The sequence below is a fragment of the Neovison vison genome, chromosome 6, assembly GCF_020171115.1.
Source record: "Neovison vison isolate M4711 chromosome 6, ASM_NN_V1, whole genome shotgun sequence".
Taxonomy (NCBI): domain Eukaryota; kingdom Metazoa; phylum Chordata; class Mammalia; order Carnivora; family Mustelidae; genus Neogale; species Neogale vison.
The window spans coordinates 18,430,146-18,451,217 of record NC_058096.1 but is presented as its reverse complement, the minus strand read 5'-3'; the positions used below and the strand labels follow the sequence as shown (position 1 = coordinate 18,451,217).

Below are 21,072 nucleotides of genomic sequence, written 5' to 3'. Positions count from 1 at the left end.
TATTTTGCTGCAATGAGCATCCGTCTATCCAAAATCTGTGCACTGGTATATTTCTTCAGAAGAGGTTCCCAGCAACAGAATTGCTTGGTCAAGGGTATATGTGTTTGAAATTTTGATAGGTGCTGCCAAAGTGTCCATCAAAGCCTTTGAACAAGACAAAGCAGAGATAGGTTTATTCCAGATGACAGTTGCAAATATTATCATAGTGGTAAAAGACCACACTTTCATGCATGTTTGACTTGGTGAATGAGGTCCAAGGTCACGCCCTCTACTCTTCTACCTTCCCCGTTTCAGATACAAGAGCCTTTTTAACCTGACTTGGCATTTATCTGTTGGAGTCATCAGAGAAAATGCAAACCCAGAGCCAGTAATTTCTTGTCAATCTTTATTTCAAAGGGCTGGATTACATCTCTCAATCCTGTTATAAAAGCTTGTACCACCTAATTGCATATCTTCAATTACAATGACTTGATCTATCCAGACTTTTCTTTGTGTTTTCGTCTAGATTCCCCCTGAAATGGTTTTTAAATTTTTTTTTAATTTTAAGATTTTTTATTTATTTATTTGAGAGAGAGAGACAGTGAGAGAGAGCATGAGCGAGGAGAAGGTCAGAGAGCGAAGCAGACTCCCCATGGAGCTGGGAGCCTGATGTGGGACTCGATCCCGGGACTCCAGGATCACGCCCTGAGCCGAAGGCAGTCGTCCAACCAACTGAGCCACCCAGGCGTCCCGGTTTTTAAATTTTTATTGCTGTTTTATGTTACACAAACAACACAGTCTCTCTATAAAAATGCAAACACAGAGAGAGTAGAACATGAGTCCTCCTTCCCAATCTCACTGCACCCTATATCTCTGTTTCCATACCTAGATCTCAGATATTCTTAGTTTCTCAATCCATTGTTTAAGACTCAACTGCTCCATATAATGTTCAGGTTATTCAAATAAATCCCCAAGGAGTGGCAAAGGCAATGAAATATAGGAACGACAAGAATAAAGAAACATAAACTCCCTAAACAGTTCTCTCTGTGACAACTGTGGGAGTATTTTGATAACTGTTGGCAGCAGGGCGCTGCATGTGATGTGGGGAAGGAAACCTTGGCATTCAAACAAGCAAATGGTTTGGCGACAGTTTATTAAATTTCTGCAATGCTTGCAAATGCCGGTAACAATTTCTCAGATTGCAGACTTACTACATGTGACAGGTTTGAGAATGGTTCACAATTGTCATCAAATAAATCACTCTTCAAAATTAAAAATCATAGGAACTCTGAATATTTGTCACCACTGAACAAAAGCTCCCTGGAGTTTCTGTGTTTAACTTGTGGGGTTTGGTTGCTTCCTTGCCACAGAATCAGAAAGTAAGTAAAGACATCCAAGTAAAATTATAATTAAATCTCACTGGTTAAGTTTTTATCAAACTATTAGATCTTCTTTGTGAAAAAAAAAAAAGGAAGTCCACATTCCTTCCTAAATGTATATCTGTAAATGCCTGCATTAAAAAAGATTTTCAAAGCAGTAGCTAACATTATACCTTAAGGAACTAGAATAAGAAGACCAAAGCTAAAAAAGAGGTAGGAAATAATAAAGATTAGAGCAGAGATCAGTGAAATAGAGAACAGAAAAACAATAGAGAAAGTCAATGTATCCAAAAATAAGTTACTTGAAAAGATAAATTTTTTCTTGGCTAGCTAAGAGAAAAAAAAAGAGGAGACACAAATTACTAAAATCAGGAATAAAAGGGGGAACATTACTACCAAACTTATAGTAATAAAATAGATTATAAGGAAAGCTATGAACAGCTGTATGCCAACAAATCAGATAACTTAGATGAAATGGACCAATTCATAAAAAGACACAACCAGGTGGTGGGTATTATAGAGGGCACAGATTGCATGGAGCACTGGGTGTGGTGCAAAAATAATGGATACTGTTATGCTGAAAATAAATTTTAAAAAATGGAATTTAGGATTTAAGGACATTAAAAAAAAACCTACCAAAACTGACTCAAGAAAAAAAATTAAAAATCTGAATAGGCCTATAATAAGTAAAGAGACAAAATTAGTAATTTTTTAAATTTCCTACCAATAAAAGACCAAGTTCAGATGACTACTGATGAAGTTTACCAAATGTTTGAAGGAAAATTAATACTCATTTTTTGCAAACTCTTCCAAAACACAGGAGAGGCAGGAACCCTTTTCAATTCATTTTATGAGGCCAGAGTTATTTTGATACCAAAACCAGAAAAATATATCACAAGGAAAAAAAAAACAACTATAGACCAAAATCCTGTATGAATATAGATGCAAAAAATCTTCAACAAAATAAGAACAAACTTAATCCAGCAACATATAATAAGATTACATACTGGGCCAAATGGGATTTATCCAAGAAATTCAAAGGTAGTGTCACCTTTGATGGATATCAATCATTGTAATACAGTATATACTGAATAAATGACAAAAACCACCTGATAATTTCAACAGATGCAGAAAAGGCATTTGGTAAAATCCAACATCCTTTCTTGATCAAAACACTCAACAAACCAGGAATAGAAGGGAACTTGCTCAATCATCCACATCTAATACCATACATGATGGTGAAAGACTGAATACTTTCTCTTAAATCAAGAATAAGAAAGAAAAGCATGTTCACTCTTTGACTTCTATTTAACATCTTACTGGAGATGGACAATTGGGCAAGAAAAAGAAGTAAAAGTGCTCACTTAAGCAGCACATATACTAAAATTTGAACAACACAAAGAGGATTAGCATGGCCCCCGCACAAAGATGACACACAACTTCATGAAACATTAAAAAGAAAGAAAGAAAGAAAGAAAGAAAGGAGAATAGCTTCTGATTGTAAAAGAAGCAGCAAAAATATATTTGCAGATATATCTGCATAGAATATCCTAAGGAATCCACTAAAAAAGTAGTAGAAGTAATAAAAGAGTACAGGAAGGTTGCAGGATACAAGATCAATATAAAAAAATCAATCCCTATTCCTATAGACTAGCTCTGAAAATAAAATGAAGAAAACAATTCCATTTACAATAGCATCAAAAAGAATAAATCACTTAGGTATAAGATTAGTAAAAGAAGTGTAAGACTTGTACACTGAAAACTATAAAACACCACTAAAAGTAATTAACGACCTTAAAAAATGGGAAGATATCCTATGTTCATGGATCAAAAGACTTAATATTGTCAAGATTGTAGATGCAGTATAATCCCTATCAAAATCCCAGTGGCTTTTGAAGAAATTGACAACTCATTATAAAATTCATACAGAATTGCAAAGAATCCAGAATAACAAAACAATCTTGCAAAAGAACAACAAAGTTAGAAGATTCATACTTCCTCATTTCAAAACTTACTACAAAGCTACAGTAATTAAGATAATGTGGTACTGGCTTACAGATGGACATATAGAATGGTGGAAGAGTTGAGAGTCCAAAAATAAATCCTTATTGATTTTTGACAAATGTACCAAGACATAATAGGGAGAAGATAATGTTTTCGATAAATGGTGCTGGGACAACCAGATATCCACACACAAAGAATAGAATTTATTTACCAGGATATATCTCCCATACCAGACAACATACACAAAAGTTACATGACTATATCACAGCATATACAAAAAGTTCATTCAAAATAAATTACAAACCTAAATGAAAGAGCTAAAACTAGAAAACTCAGGAGCTTTCTCTTAGGATAGAACTTTTATGTTTTCTCTTAGGAGAAAACATAAGAGTTAATAATTTTGACCTTTAGGTAAGCAGTGGTTTCTTAGATTAAAAAAAAAAAGGCAGAAGTAAAAAAAGAAAAAAAGAAAGCACTGCATCATACTCTGTGCACAAATTATCAAGAAAGTGAACAGATTTCCACAGAAGGGGAAAACATTTTGTAAATCACATATCTGACAAGAAATTTGTATCCAGAATATATAAAAAACACAACCCAATAACAAAAAAGGGGCAACTAATCTAAATTTAAAATGGGCAAAGCATTTGAATAGTCATTTATCAAAGAAGATAAACAAAATAACCAGCAGGCATGAAAACCAAGAAGATGCTCAACATCATTAACCATTAGGGAAATGTACATCTAAACCCAATGAGATATTACTTCACACCCATTACGATGGCTTTAACTAAAAAGGCAGTTGTTGACAAGCTCTGAGGAGGATGTGGACACACCATAACCCACACACTGCTGGTGGAGATGTCAAGTGGTACCCTGCTTTGGAAAACTGACTGGCAGTTCCTCAAAATGTTGAGCGTACAGTTATCATGCAACCTAGCAATTCAACTCTCAGGCATACACCAAGAGAAATGAAAACCTACAACCACACCAAAAGTGGTACCTGAATATTCATAGAAGCATGAGTCATAATAGCCAAAAGGTAGAAACAACCCAAATGTCCATCAACTAATGTATGAAAAATAAAATGTAGTGAATCAAATCAACGAATATTACTCACCAGTGAAAAGGAACCAAGTACTGATACATGCTACAACAGAGGTAAGTCCAGAAAACATTATGCTAAATGAAAGAAACCCATCACGAAAGATCACATAGATATGGTTCAATTTATATTAAGTGTTTAGAATAGGAAACTATATAGAAATGGAAGGTAGGTTAGTGGTTGATTAGGGCTGGGGGTAGGGGGGTTGAGAGTTGGGGGTGAATGCTAACGGGTATGAGCTATCTTTTAGGAGACACTAAAATGTTTGAAAATTAGATGTGGTGATGGTTGAAGCACTTGGGTGGCTCAGTTGGTTGAGTTGCCAAATCTTGATTTTGGCTCAGGTCATGATCTCAGGGTTCTAGGATGGAGTTCCATGCCTTGGAATCCAGTTGGGATTCCCTTTCTCCCTCTGCCTGTCCCCTCATTTGCTCATTCTCTCTAAAATAAATAAATAAATCTTCTTTTCTTTTTTTTTTTTAAGATATGATGATGGTTTCACATACCCATAAATATACTAAACAACACTGAACTCATGCTTTGAATGGGTGAATTGTATAGTATTTGACATATCCCCTTATTAAAACTGTTTTTAAAAAATTCCCGATTAGTCGGGCTGGACTTTTTTTTTTTAAGATTTTATTTATTCGACAGAGAGAAATCACAAGTAGGCAGAGAGGCAGAGAGAGAGAGAGGAGGAAGCAGGCTCCCCCCGGAGCAGAGAGCCCACGCAGGGCTCCATCCCAGGACGCTGGGATCATGACCGAGCTGAAGGCAGAGGCTTTAACCCACTGAGCCACCCAGGAGCCCCACGGGCTGGACTTTTGACAGGATACCTTATTCCTAGTCCCTTGGTCATGGCACTAGACTGCCTCTTCCTGTCAACCTTGACATGCCCTAGAGAGGAAGCCAGCTGGGTCTTGACCACCTAAAACCACTCCCAAATTAGTTGGATACAACCAGCATGAACTGCCAATGAGAGAGGCCAGCTCCGGGGGAAAGCTCCCTTTGTTCAAATCCCTGCTCTCTGCTTCTTAGCCCTTGACTTGTATTAGCTTATTTGCACCTCATGCTTGTAATTAATCATGAAAAATTGGAGTAATTATAATACCTTGTAGCACTTGGGGATGATGAAAGCACCAGCATTCAGCTCATTAATAGGTACACTTAAGGAGGTCAGTTTTTGTTACTGGGAAAAGCCTTCACATTGTGACCCTTGTGGAACAGGTTCGGGCCCAGATTTGGGTGATGTCTCATTTTATTTCACATGGAGATGACAGCAGTTGCCTTTGCTGGCCTCCCTGACCTAGCAGAAGGCACTAGCTCTCTCTGCTATGCCAGGGGTTGGCCACGCATATTTGGACATGGGAGGTAGTTTAGCACATATCCATAGTTAAATGGAATTATGTATTTTTAATTAGAATATTCTCTGCATCAAGTGTGCACTAAGGGGACTCATTACCTCATTCTTAGAAAAATAATTACACATAAAATAGGAGTATAAAGAAGTGCATTTAAAAGGTAATGTGTATTTAAAACATCAGGGAAAAGGAGTGTATTTACAATTCCAGTTGTAAGTCTCTCATTTATTTGTAATCTGACTAATTTTTTATTCAACTCAGGTTAATTTTCATGTTCATATAAGTCATCTCTGATCATCATCCTGTATTTATTCTCATCCCTCTCCTTTGCAATTCATAATATTTAGATGCTTAATAAAGGGGAAAATTCAACGCAGCATCCTCTACAATAAAAAATTTTCATCATGTTTATCAATGAGAATTTGAGAATCCAGGTAGTAATATATAATAGAAATCTTAGATGTTGGTGACTGAGTGTTTATAATCAGGCAGTCTGTGCCAGTTTCATGAGACTTTATAATAGTTTAGGGCAGTTTTTTATACATTTTCCCTGTGGCTCCTCCTGACATTTTATTTTCAAGATTTTATTTTTAAGAAATCTCCACACCCAATGTGGGACTCAAACTCATGACCCTGAGACCAAGAGTGGCATTCTCTACCGGCTACCATGACATTTTAATATCACTGATAATACAGTTGACCCTTGGACAGCATGAGGGTTAGGAACACCAACCCCCCACACAGTTGAAAATCTGCATGTAACTTTTGATTCCCCCAAAACTTACTCCTAATAGCCTGCTTTTGACTAGAAGCCTTATGGATAACATGAACGGTATATTAACACATAGTTTATATGTTACGTGTATTATATATAGCATTCTTACAATGAAGTGGGTTAGAGAAAAGAAAATGTCATTAAGAAAGTCATAGGGAAGAGAAAATACATTTATGGTACTGTATTTATTGAAAAAAATCCACGTATAAGTGGATCTGCACAGTTCAAACCCCTGTTGTTGAAGGGCCAACTCTACCATATATCTGTTTCAGCTTTTTTACTTCCAACGAAACAATCTCCTCCCCTTTGGGGGCAATATTGCACCCACTGAGAATTGATGGCCTTATTCTAGTATTCAGATTTTATATGGTAAGAAAAAGTAGGATGAGCTCATTGTTATTTTGGTAGCAGAAATACATTCAAAAAACTTTAGAATATTGCCAAGTTAATTGAGGGTGGATCACAGATCAGCAGCAACACCATCACCCGGTAGTTGGTTAGAAATGCAGACTCTCAGGCCCACCGCAGACCTATCCATCTGCATCTGCATTTATCTTATTTATTTATTTTTTTCTCACCAGAGCACATACCCTTCCCAATGACCGTCACCCAGCCATTTCATTCCTCCCACGTCCTCCCCACCCTTCGCCAACCCTCAGTTTGCTTCCTGAGAGTGAGAGTCTCTTACGGTTTCTCTCCCTCTCAGGATATAAAATCAATGTACAGAAATCAGTTGCATTTCTATACACCAACAACAAGACAGAAGAAAGAGAAATTAAGACGTCTATCCCATTTACAGTTGCACCCCAAACCGTAAGATACCCAGGAATAAATCTAAAAAGAGTCAAGAATCTGTACTCAGAAAACTAGAATACTCAAGAAAGAAATTGAGGAAGGCACAAAGAAATGGAAAAACGTTCCACTCTCATGGATTAGAAGAACAAATATTATGAAAGTGTCTATGCTACCTACAGCAATCTACACATTTAATGCAATCCCTATAAAATAACAAAATATCAACTTTTTTGAAGAAATGGAACACATGAAAAAGACCATCTACATTTTTAACACGATCCTCTGTTAATTCAGATGCCCGTTAGCCTGAGAAAGCATTGGTTTACAGGACAGGCCTCTACTCAGGTGGGAAACATTAAAATAATGTATAAATGGAAAAAAAGATGCATAAGCCCTAAAGCCAGTTTTTAAGTAACCCACGCCTTCCTTCCAAGTTCTGACTCACACACCAAGTTTCTTTGGTCATCAGTATCATTTTTTAAATGTACAACTGGGTGTGTTTTGTTTGTTTGAGAAACGATCATTTTACTTACTACTAAGCAAGTGAAAAATCCCCAAGAGGCCTCATCTTGCTGCCCTGCCTCCTCTCCCCTTTTTCTCCATTCCCCCTACTCCTTTTTTCTCCCAAAAAGCAGGTGTGTTCCAATTTGTTGGAGAGAACAAGGTAAATAAAAATAAAGAGAAGCTTCTCTTTTTCTCCCCAGTGAATTAGCCTTCCAGTGTCCAGTCAAGGCTTCCATAAAATTAAGTTTGTTTTTTTTTAAAGATTTTTATTTATTTATTTGATAGACAGAGAGAGATCACAAGTAGGCAGAGAGAGAGGGGGAAGCAGGCTCCCCGCTGAGCAGAGAGCCCGATGTGGGGCTTGATCCCAGGACCCTGAGATCATGACCCAAGCTGAAGGCAGAGGCTTAAACCACTGAGCCACCCAGGCACCCCAAATTAAGTTTGTTTTGACAGTGATAATTTCTCTGGGAGCAAGTGAATTAGGTGGATCCAGTAATAAGGGCAAAGAGGTTTTATCTACTTTCCCATTTTGAAGAGCCAGCAAGTCAGCATGGGGGAGAGAGGATATTGGATTAATTCAATACACGTTGGTTCCTTATTTATAAAGATTTATAAAAACATTAATTTTTAATTCACTTTTGAGGGGATAAGAATGAAATTTTCAAATATGTGTGAAATAAATCCGAAAACTCTCAGCCATACAGAGACGAAGACGTGGTATGACAATGCCACGGACCCACCACCTACATTAACAACTGGTCTTATTTAACTGCTTCTGTATTTTTCTGAAGCATTTTTAATACGAGTTACAAATAGAGGACAGTTCGGCCTAATGTTTCAAGGTGTCTTTTTTCAAATGAGAATTTCTTTTTTTTACACAAAACATGAGTTTTACTTAACTAAGACTTTGGAGGTTCAAACTGGAGAGATTTCCACTACCACAAAGCTTCCATTATTATTCCCATCACTATTTCCCCAAACAGCAGGAGATGAGAAAAACAAACAAACAAACAAACAAAACTGGACCTGTTAAAATTGGCCCAAATACCAGCTGAGACTTTATTTTTTGTTGTTTCCAGAAGAGTCTTGACAGCAGAAAGCAAAGTTCTCTTTAATACTACACTATTGACCAAGACCGTGGTCAACTTCAGCCAAAAGCCAAAGCTCTCCTCATTGAAAAATGCTGCGGAGGGTTTACCTCAGTACAGCCGCGTTTCCTTAGTTAAGAATCTCAGCTAACGTGTTGGAGCTTTTAAAAGCAGAAAGAAGGGAGTATGGAAAAGAGGTAAGAGGAAGATCAGAAGAGTCTTATAAACCCCAACTCAAATGGCAGGCAAAAGGCATCCCTTCCTTCTATCCCCTGATATCCCTTTCTAGTCTAACTCTTGGCTTACTGGGATAAACTTAAATGTAAACAGTTAACAAGACCCGTGTGCGCAGGTGCATGCGTGCGCTTGCGTGGGTACGTGTGCGTGTGCGTGTGCGCGTGCGCATGTAGTGCCCGGGGGGAGGAAGAGAAGGAGAAAACCTGTAGCAGTTGAGTGGGGGTTGCTTATCATAGGGACATCTTTCCAGCAGCAATATGTGGTATTGTTTTTAGAAGACTAGCTTATTCTTCATTTTTCAATTGAAAGACGAAAACACAAGAGTTGTCTTGTTTTAAAGTACCTTTACAAAGTGTACAAGTTGCTTTGTTACAATAAAACTAAATGTGTACACAAAGGAAAAAATAAATAAATAAATAAGTACCTTTACAATCACACACCTCGGTCCCCTCTTCCACATATGAGGAGCTGGAGTTCCAGAGGCGGGAGGTGACTTATCTCAGAGCGTATCTAGGAAAAGGAAGTGTTGCTTCTGGAATGGCCCGTGTATCCTCACTTTTGATTTTCAGTATTCCAGGATGTTTAGTCCCTATCCTAGGAAGGAATAACCAGGAGGGCCACTTCCCCCAGAGGCTCTACCCTGGGCATCCTGGTTGTTAAACAGCATCCATCCCCAGGGGGCATTTTCAAAGCCTCCAGTGCTCCCCGCCCTTGTGTTCACTGGCTCCAAGCCAGCAGACAGGCATGTGAACTTCTGTGCCTGGGATAGTGCCTGGCACTTCAGGGAATCAACAGTCCAGCTTTCTTTATAATATTACACTTCCAGGAAAAAAAAAAATTTTTTTTTTTTGAAAAGTGTTCTAATTCCTGAGAGTATTTACATCTAAAAGGCACAATGCAAGCCTTAAAAATTCAGTGAGATGACAGGGTTTTAAAAGATATCATGTGAGAAAATATGACTTGACTTTTCCAAAAAAAAAAAAAAAGTAAGTGTTGGCTTGTGTGGTGGACAGAATGTTGTCACTTAGAGTATTATCAGTGGCGAAACTAAATGTTCATTTGAACTACTTTTTCATCAGAGCCCAAAAGAGCATTCTGGAAAGACTAAAACTATCCACCTGGCTTAAAGGAGACAGATCCAAGAACACAGCGGAATTCCTAAATCTTTGCAAGTGAAAGGGTATCCTTCTGTTCCTTGTCCATCCCATCCAGGCTTTGCCAGAGCAAGGTAGATCAAGTTCACTTGTGTTCTCCAACACCTTCCCAAAGATCTTAAAGGTTTTGAAAGAATGCAGTTGAGATGCTGGTAAGAAAAGTTCTTTTGAGTATAGAATTCCATCACCATTAAGAATTTGATGATGTGGGGCGTCTGGGTGGCTCAGTTGGTTAAGCGTCTGCCTTGGGATCAGGTCATGATATCAGGGTCCTGGGATCGAGCCCCACCCCCATCAGGCTCTCTGCTTAGTGGCAAGTCTGCTTCTCCCTCTCCCTCTCTCAAATAAATAAATAAAATCTTTAAAAAAAAAAAAAAAGAATTTGTGCAAAACATTAAAAGTTTATACAGACATATTGAAGAGAAATATGTTTGGGATATACACACCAAATAAATAATAAACAGCCTGTTTTGCTACCCATGCATTTTTATTTATCTGCCGTATGTTGGAGTACATACTAAATTCCATACTTCAAAGGAATGCCTTGAGGACTAGGCTCAAAGGAAAAAAGGGCTACTATCTTTTTCTCTCTGTAATTCAAGAAAAATTAATCAAAATGCAAAGCATACTTTTTAAGTCATGTTTTTCTTCATTAGCACAATGGCAGAAATACTCTCTTGACAAATAGGTAAGAGACTCTACTACTAAATACTCACTATTGCTGTTGCCAATTTGGCCATGAATCAAAGGCTCACAGATTTCTTACCCACCAACTACCTTGTAGAGATAAGTAGACAAGACCACAAATGTATAAGAATGTGCATCACAATTCATGATGTCAAAAAACAAAACAACCTCAAAGTAAATAAAATAGGAATCTGTTAATTAATTGATACTTTATTTATTATTATAATTATTATATTCCTCTGATGCTAAGGCACCGTAAGAACCCATGCTGCAGCAGACTGATTGACTTGGAAAGCCAGTTACAAGAGTGAAGGGAACGTGTGAGGGTCAGACCGGGAACCATGTCTTGTCCAGGCCCTTGACCAGCTGAGTGTCCTGGGGCAATCTTTTAGACTAGGTTCCTCCTCTCACTTCCTCCAGTGTGCAATCAAGGGAGATATTGGAAATACGGTACTTAGCAATGAGATTAGCATATAGAGAGATTGAAGCTTAAAAGTACTGTTGACTTTACAAAGATATTGTTAGATGCTATGGACTGAATGTTTGTGTCCCCTCAAAATTCTTATGTTGAAACCGTAATCCCAATGTGAAGGTATTTTGGAGGTGGGGCCTTTGAGAGGGGATTAGGTCATAAGGGTGGAACCCTCCTGAATGGGATTAGTGCCCTCATAAAAAGAGGCCATAGCAGGGACGCCTGGGTGGCTCAGTTGGTTGGACGACTGCCTTCGGCTCAGGGCGTGATCCTGGAGTCCCGGGATCGAGTCCCACATCAGGCTCCCAGCTCCATGGGGAGTCTGCTTCACTCTCTGACCTTCTCCTCGCTCATGCTCTCTCTCTCACTGTCTCTCTCTCTCAAATAAATAAATAAAATCTTTAAAAAAAAAAAAAAAGAGGCCATAGCAGCAGCCTGCTTTCATTCTGTCATGTGAGGGTACAATGACAAGGTGTCTATCTGCAAACCCAAGGAGGACCCTTGCTAAAACCTGATCATTCTGGCATCCTGATCTTAAGACTTCTGGCCTCCAGACTGTGATAAATAAGCTTCTGTCATTTAAAAGCCACCTTGTATCTGGTACTTTATTATAGCAGCCTAAAGAGACCAAGTTATTAGGTTAAAAAATACAGCAACTTCTGGTCCAATCACATTCTTGTCAAGTCAAAGATATAGGGATCTGTAGCTTCATCTAGTAGCCAAATATTTAGTGAGCATTTAATAACGAGGCTGTGTTAGGAAAAGAAGCTATAACAATGAAATGAAAATCAGATGAACTCTGCCTTCATGGGGTCTAGTCCATTACTGGTGACTGAGTGTGACCACCTGAGTTTAAAATCCCAGCTGTGATGCCAGAGAGGAAGGAGGTAATGAGAGCTTGCGATAGTAGAATTTCACTCAATCAGAAAGGGCAGGGAAGTTTCCTAAAGAAACTGCAGTTTAGCAGAGACAGAAGGATGAAGAGGCCTTGACCAAAGGAAAAGGAAGTATATGGGAAGCAGTGCACTTGTAAATGGTTAAGCCCATTGAGTCTGGAGTGAGCCAGGTACTATTCCAAACCTCCCTCTGCCACCCACAGGCTATTGTGATTCTGGTCTCTGGTTCATTCTCTCTGTCCCAATGACCTCACCTGTGAAACGGACATAATAGCTTTCCTTATTTAACATGATTGTCATGATAGTTAATATTGACAAAATGAAAAGAGCTTAGCATGGTGCCTACTGCTTGGAAAATATTTAATAAATGCTAGATAACACCAAAGGGGGGCTGTGTGGAGAAAAAAATGAAGATCCAAGTGCAAAGGGGGGATAGGGTATGCAAAGGCCCTGTGGGCACATGATGACAAAAAGGAAAAGAAGCTATTTTGGTCAATCTGAAGCTCCTGGAAGCCATTGATTTAAGCAGGGGGCATTCCATGGTGTTCATCATTCTCCCTCTCAACCTTGGTGCTACGGGCCCACCTGCCAACTCTCATTCTCTAGCACTTGTCACAAGGCATTCACACGTGATGTTTCCTCATCATAGACTGCTCTTTCTACCTGTCTTCTCCTACCTCCTTCAGATTTTGGACTGTGTTAGTCCTTCAGAGAAGACGTCCCTAACGTCCCAACCAGGCAAAACCTTATTAAGAGCTACTCTAGAGTGCAAGCTTGCTTTGCCTGATTGAGGTCTACCTCCCTCACCTACAACTCCAGAGATGAGACACTGTCTGTTAACGTGCTTCATTGTGTCCCCAAACATTCACACAGTGGTTGGCTTCTAATTTCATATTTCATATTAGGTAATGGAAGATAAATGTTGAAAGAGAAGGAGGAAGGTTAAAAAAAAAAGGTGGAGAAAAAATGAGGTAGGGTGAAGAAGTGATGAAATCAACTCAATTTTAGACTTAATTTTAAAATTTTAAAATCAGGGATGCCTGGGTGGCTCAGTCGGTTAAGCATCTACCTTCGACTGGGGTCATGATCCCAGGGTCCTGGGGCTGAGTCCCACGTCAGTCTCCTTGCTTGGCGGGTAGACTGCTTCTCCCTTTGCCTGCTGCTCCCCCTGCTTGTGCATGCGCGCTCTCTCTCTCTGACAAATAAACAAATAAAATATTTTAAAAATAATAAAATTTTAAAATCAAATTGGTTTTGAGTGGCCCATCTTCGTAAGATGTTCTTAAAAGAGAGAAGAGTGATCTGGAGTTTGAGATCTAAGCTAGAGACATACGTGTCCACTAAGGAGTTGTTAGGGAGAAAACCCAAGCAAGAGAATGGGGAATAGCAGGGCCTCTGGAGACAGATGGTTTGGGGTCCTACCTGCATGAATGTGGGCAAGCTGCTAAGTCCCTAGGTCTCCTAAGAACTGAGAAGGATAGTACCCTTTTACAGCTAACCACATATCCAAACAGCATGCTTCCCATATGTCTGGGCTGCCTCATACACAGCCAGTCACTCAGAGTACCCTGAATATTAATCATACAGAAATGGGATTCTCCTATTGGCTTGTACTGGAGTTTCTCAAGTATGGACTGATATCTGTCAGTTATAGATGGGGCTGTTAAAATACGCATCATTTTACCTTTCCCCAGCTCCCTCACTGGGTTATGCAGAGATCCAAAGAGAAAATGCATATGAAAAGACTTTCAAAATCTCAAAAGAAGTCAAACAAATGAAGATGTCATTATTATGACAGAGACCAAGTGACAATATTCATGATGTCTTTTTCTTCCTAGGGGAAGAGAGAAATGCATTCCAATGGAGTCCATCTTTTCAGATATGTTAGCAGTTGGCATATGTCTGGCAGTCCAACAAACCTGTGCTTAAATTGGGCTCAGTGATTTCCTAGTTGCCCACTCCTGAGTCAGGGACTTAATTTTTTTTAGTATTTCTTCTCCTCTGTAAGATAATAATAACAGCACCCCTTCACAAAGTTGTTTATTAGATAACACCTATGAAGTGCTTTGCACAGTGCCAGGCATTAGAAGTACTTAATAAATGTTAACATTGATTCATTATCGTTATCTTTAGGAGTGTTCTGGAGAGCAGGGACCAAAGGGAAGAATCACTGAATCTTGCCCAGACTCTTTCAGCATCCTCTCATCTGGGCTGTATTGCCCCAGATCCAAGATGTTGAGTTAGAAGTCAGAGCTCCCTTCAACTCAAAGGAGAGTTCTTACTGTCTCCGCTCACTCTTTAATTAGGACATGTATGAAGTATGTTCATCCCAGGCAAGGGGTTCCTGGGGGGGAAGTCAGGTAATACCTTGGGTCAAGGTAGATACAGAAAGGCAAACCTGTTCCCAGACAATGCAGAGGAATCCATGCTATTTTAGGAGAAAGGTCACGAGTGATCATTCCAGGCCTGGCTGGAACGTCTGCCTTCAGCTTGGGTCGTGATCCCAGAGTCCCGGGATCAAGTCCCACATTGAGCTCCCTGCTCCGCGGAGAGCCGGCTCCTCCCTCTGCCCCTCACCTTGTTCACGCTCTCTCTCTTTCTCAAATAAGCAAATAAAATCCTAAAAAAAAAAAAAAAAGATTTACTTATTTACCTACTTGAGAGAGAGAATAAGCAGGAGGAGGGGCAGAGTGAGTGGGGGAAGTAGACTCCATGCTGAGTGGGAACCTCAATATGGGGCTCGATATGGGGCTCGATCCCTGCACCCCGAGACCATGACCTGAGCCAAAGTCGGACTCTTAACCCACTGAGCTGCCCAGATGCCCTATCTATCATCTTTAACTGTGACAAGAGAAAAGGGAGAAATGGAGGGAGGAACGGAGTTGCAAATTATCTCTAAGTTCTCCCCAAGTTTTAGTTGTTATGGTGCCATGCTTATGGACTAATTGGTGCCTGTCCAGTCTTCATTGACCCTAACAAATGTTTGTTAGTTGCTAGCTCCTCCCTGAAGGAAATCCATGTATAAAAAAAAAAATCATTTTCATATTATCTAATTCATATTATCTAATTTCATATTATCTAATTCATAATATCTTTCATCTTATATAATTGCTCATTATCACTCTAAAAAGAAGCCAACCATTGAGTTGGCAATAAATGTGCTTTTTAGAAAGAAAGAAAGCATTATTAATTTACTGATCGCTGGTGAAGTTCACTTAACTGGCACGTAGAACCACCTTAGTGATGTTAAGTCATTTAGAGCAAAGAATGGGAAAGAAAGATATTCCTGCTTGTAGAAATTAGAACCGGGGTCTAGGGAGGGTTTTCTCGTTTGTTTGTTTTTCTTGGAAGGAAGTTTGGTTATAATGTACCTGAAGAACGATGTCACTTTGGGAGAGAGATGTAGGGTACGTGCTGGAGACACTGTGGTTTTCTCTGAATAGGTTTATTTGGCTGGAAAGGGGTGTGGTTTGAGCATGAGCCATGAGTGTGCTTGTGGGCATATCAGAATGAAATGCTGAAATGAGGATTATTCCAGAAAATGATCTGAGGAGATAATAATGAGGGATAAGTAATGAGGATCCCATTAGTTAAAGACCTTAAATTGTATCCATAGCTTAAAATTATAGGAGAGGCATTTGAGAATTCGCGTGGTTCTGGAAATGAAAGACTTTTTTTTTTCTTTTTTCTAAATTGCAGAGTGTAGGCACACTTTCCAGCACCTTCTCCACACCCATGAAGAAAAATAACCCACCAACACAGAAATACCAGATCTGAGGTGTTGTGAGAAGTCCCTCAATTTAAACCCAGCCATTCTCTCCGCTGCCTGTTTTAGGAAACGTGTCTCGACACCCTCCTCAACGTTACCTTGAATTCAGAATAAAAGTAGGTAGAAAGAATAAAAAATGGTACAATGTCCAAAAGCACCAAGTCCCCATTTATGGTAACCTGACAAAACTGTTTATAGTGTCAGAATGATTACGACACTTGGGGAGTGGGGAGGCCAATATGATCATGGAGAGTAAAAGCCAGTTTGAGGGACTCTCTGTATTTCCTCTCCATAGCTTTGCGCAGTGGCAGTATCGTAGCCAATGAGGTTTATCCGAGGCGCGATTATTGCTAATTGTATTTCCTCTCCATTCCTCCCAACAAGCTACCCCAAGCTCCCTAGGGCAGGGATTCTTACAAACAGCACATTAATGAAACCAACTCCCAACCACTCATTGATGAAGCAGTATTAACCATTGCTATTTCTTTCATCATCTGGCCACTGTTTGTAAGCACGTCACTGTTTTTTGTTTGTTTGTTTGTTTTAATCTTATGCACTAGTTTTATACCTAGTATTAAGTATAGAACACAAGCCTCCAAGTTTTCTCTACAAGATTTTCGGGGGCTTGCTTTCTCTCTCATCCAAGGGGTCAATGCCTTTGTAATTGCAAACTGCAGAAGAAATTCTCAATCGCTTTTTTGGCATGTGATACTGTAAACACCTCCATCTTTGCTCCTATTTCTCTCCTGGTCTCTCTCACACTTTCTGACTGCTCTTTTCTGTGATCTTGCCCTAGGTCTTCTTTTGTTTAACTTTGTTGCTAGATTTTGCATTTTTAACTTTTTAAAAAAGATTTTATCTTTAAAATCTTTAAAATTTGTCTCTGAGACAGAATGAGAGTGAGAGAGAGAGAAAGAGAGAAAGTTTGCACAAGCGGGGGGGGGGAAGGACAGAGGGAGAGGGAGAAGCAGACTCCTGGCTGAGCAGGGAGCCTGATGTGGGGTTCGATCCCAGGAACCTGGGATCATAACTTGAGCCGAAGGCAGACACTTAACCCACTAACCCACCCACGTGCCCTGAGTTTGCATTTTTTTTTTTTAGAGCAGTTTTTTTAGAGTAGTTTCACAGCAAGATGAAGGTGAAGGTCACAGAGATTTCCCATGTACCTTCCCCCATTATTAACATCCATCCAGAATGGTATGTTTGCTAAATTTGTAAACCTACATTAACACATCATAAGCACCCAGAGTCCACAGATTACACTAGGGTTCACTCCTGGTGTTGCATATACTGTGGGTTTGGACAAATATATTTTGACAGGTATTCACCACCGTAGTATTATACAGAGTAGTTTCACTACCCTAAAAATCCTCTGTATTCCACCCCTCTGTCTCTCCCTAATCCCTGGAAACCATTGATCTTTTTGCTGCCTCCATAGCTTTGAATTTCCAGAATGTCATATAGTCAGAATCAAACAATATGTAGCCATTTCAGATTGTGGCTTCTTTCACTTAATAATACGCATTTAAGGTTCCTCCAGGTTTTTTCATTGATTTGTTTCTTTTTAGCTGTGAATATTATTGCACTGTCTGCATGCACCACAGCTTATTTTTCCATTCGCCTGCTGAAGAACATCTTGATTGACAATTATGAATAAAGTTGTTCCAAACATCCATGAGCAGGTTTTTGTATAGACATAAATTCTTGACTCCTTTGGATAAATACCAAGAAGCATGATTGCTGGAGTGTATAGTGTGATATTGTGATATAATAAGAAATATATATTTGGTCTTCATCCCTGGCTCCTTGTACAGAGCTTCTAAAATCCTTGTAATTTCCTGAGTGATGGGTGATAGGAACATCTTTGTTATAATATTTGACCTTAGTCCCTGTTTCCTAACACAAAAGCTTCTAAGACACTTGGACTCTCCAGAATGATGAATGCCTTTTGAATGCTAATGAGATGTCTAGTGGCTGGGGGCCCCGAGATAGCTTCAGATTGGAGGCTGCTCACTAGAAAGACCAAGGCAAGATTAGACGGTTAGCGCTTTCAGCCCCACGCCACACCTCCAGAGAGGGAAGAGGGGCTGGAGACTGAGTTAATCGCCAATGGCCAATGATTTCATCAGTCACATCTGCCTAATGAAACTGCCATAAAAACCTCTAACCACAGGGATCGCAGATCTTCCAGGTTGGTGAATGTATCCATATGCCAAGAGGACGGCACACCCCAACTCCATGGGGCAAAAGCTCTTGTGCTTAGGACTCTCCCAGCCCTCACCTTATGTATCTCTTCATCTGGCTGTTCAGTAGTATCCTCTTTATAAACAGGTAATAGTAAATCAGAACACTTCCCTGAATTCTGTGAGCTATTCTAGCAAATGAGTCAACTCATTCCAAAACTGCTGGAACTATGTATGCTCCCTGTGTTTCTTACTCAGTTAATTTATAACCACCACATCATTCCATCCAGGCTAAAAAATCTCAGGTACCTTCTTCCCTTCCTCACCTCGATACCTAATTGCTGACCGAATCCTGTTACCCAGGTTTACGGAATATCATCTGAATCTACCTGCTTCTTTACTTATCCCACTGTGGCCATTTACTTCATGCCTTGTCTCTTTCCCAGAATATTGCAATAGTTTCCAGACTTGCCTAACATTCTAATTCTCTTATCCCTAATCCAGCCTATATTTCCATATGAGTCATCATTTTAAGGCAGCAAAGTCTTGTAGAACTTTCTGAAATGATGAAAATGCTCTATCTCTTCACTAGCCAAAAGGGTAGCCATTACCTCCTATGTTGCTATTGAGACCATCAAATATGGCTAGTGTGGCTGAAGAACTGAATTTTAGATTTAACTGAATTCAAATCTACACAGCCTCATGGATCTAGAGGCTACCATATTAAACAGCACAGTTCTAAAACATGGATTTTTTTTTTTTTAATATCCTACCGTGGTGCTTTCAAAAGTTCTGTAACTATAGGATAAGGTCTAGAGTTTGTAGTATGACACTGAGTGACTCTCATAATCCAGTCTCTTTTCAGTTCTGGCCACCTGTGCCTCCTCTGCACCAATCCCACATACCATCTAGCTCTGTCGAACACTGCTTCACCTAAACAAGCCATAATTTTTAGATCTTCTAGCTTTCGATCCTGCTCCTTCCTCGACCTAGCATGCCCTTTGCTTATTTTACTCCTTCAAATTCTGTGACTTTCCATGCCTCCTAAAGCCATGCACACACTCTCCAACAGAGAGACATCCCCTTATCCTTGACCTTGAACAGCCAGTAGAATCTCTTAGCCCAGTTTTCTCATCTGCAAAATGGGAGTGATAATATTTTTGGCCATACACCATTGTTGGCGGGATTAGATTAAGGCTATCCAGACTCCACCACTGAGAAAGCACTCGATTAGAACTGCTGTTACTTTTTTCTGTTCTCCCACAACACTTAGCATGTGATATTAGAGGTCTTTCCAGAGGGGACTCTCTCTGTCTCAAGACTATGAGCTCATGTGCAGCAAAGACTCAATCTAGCTCCTCATCATACACCAGCATCTGACACAATGTAGCTATTTGGCAAATGCTTTAACTGGGTGACAAATAATGGGTGAATCAATTATTCACATAGGATGCCACAGAATACTAATAAAAAAAAAAAAGTATGTCTTTTTGTGAGCATCTTTAGAGAGGAGTCAAAGAGATATACAGTGGCAAGAATGAGAAAAGAGAACGCCATCAGCTTCTCTTGTAAAGCATTACATTTTTCTGGTTGCCGCCCAGAAAAACTGGCCTAAGTCTGTTGTTAAATCTGTGTCCTCTCTCCTTGCTTGACCGAAGTATAGCTCTAATGTTTTGGCCATTTTGACTATCTAGGTCCTCTGCCCCACCCTGCCTTGGGTATCAAGCTTCCATCACCGTCACCAAGGAAACAGCAGGGATGGCTCCTTCCTCACAGTTCTGCATATCTCAACTCTGGTCGCCTTTGTCCAGTGAGCTAAATTCTTCATGTGCACCCCACTAAATCAACTGTCTTTTATTCAGTACTTTATCCATTATTCTACCTTAAAAAACAAAACAAAACAAAACAAAACTGATGTATAACATTTTTTTTTCCTCTTGGGAATGGTCTTTTTTCCAGACCTGTCACTATTCTTGAATGCACCAGACATTTTTGGTCCCTGGGGAGTAAATACAAAAATTGTCTGTTTAGCCCTTGGAGTGTGTGCAGTGTAAGTGCGGGTCAATTTTAAAGAAGGCAACAGAGCATTCATAATGGGTTTCCCTTTTAAAAGCACAGTAGACCAAAAATAAACCTGACAAAGGGCAGCTGTAGAGTTTTAACATGTGGAAAACTCCACAGGCAGCAGTTATGTAACTGGAAAGAAACACGATAAATATTTTACACCGTTAGATGAACTTCCAACTCTCACACGTGAAAAGCAAGGAACACAAAACACAGCTCAACTCTCCAAAGAGCAAAATGCTTAGACTGAGAAAGGCCAAGGCTATTGCTAAAATCGGAGTCCTGGCTTCCAGCACGAGTCTTGATTGCTTTCCCCCCACCCCTCTGGCGTCCAAGGAGGAGTCCGCGAGCCCCATCTCCCCCGAGCGCCTCCCCCGCAACTTCTCCCGTTGGCCAGAAATTTTCCCCAAATCTCCACCCCTAGGCTGAAAACCCCAAAAAGTTTTGTGCCACGGAGAAGGAAGACAGGAGTTGGAGCGAGGCAGGCAGAGTTGCCCTCCACCGCCGCCTCGCCCCAGCCCCCGCGGCCCGCGCCTCCCGCCCCCGGGCTCCTGGCCCCGGGGACAGCTGGCAGCCCCGCGCCGGACCAGACACAAAGCCGATCAATCCCGGTGGCG

The 21,072-nt window shown here is 40.0% G+C and overlaps 1 non-coding gene and 1 pseudogene across 1 annotated transcript; both read left to right on the top strand.

Annotated features, from left to right (window-relative positions):
* Positions 1-2,714: 2,714 nt before the first annotated feature.
* LOC122911003 lies at positions 2,715-2,821 on the top strand. Its single transcript, XR_006385347.1, has one exon. It is a non-coding gene; the product is annotated as a U6 spliceosomal RNA (small nuclear RNA).
* A 13,680-nt stretch (positions 2,822-16,501) lies between these two features.
* LOC122910914 lies at positions 16,502-16,688 on the top strand (annotated as a pseudogene).
* The last annotated feature ends 4,384 nt before the right edge of the window (positions 16,689-21,072 follow it).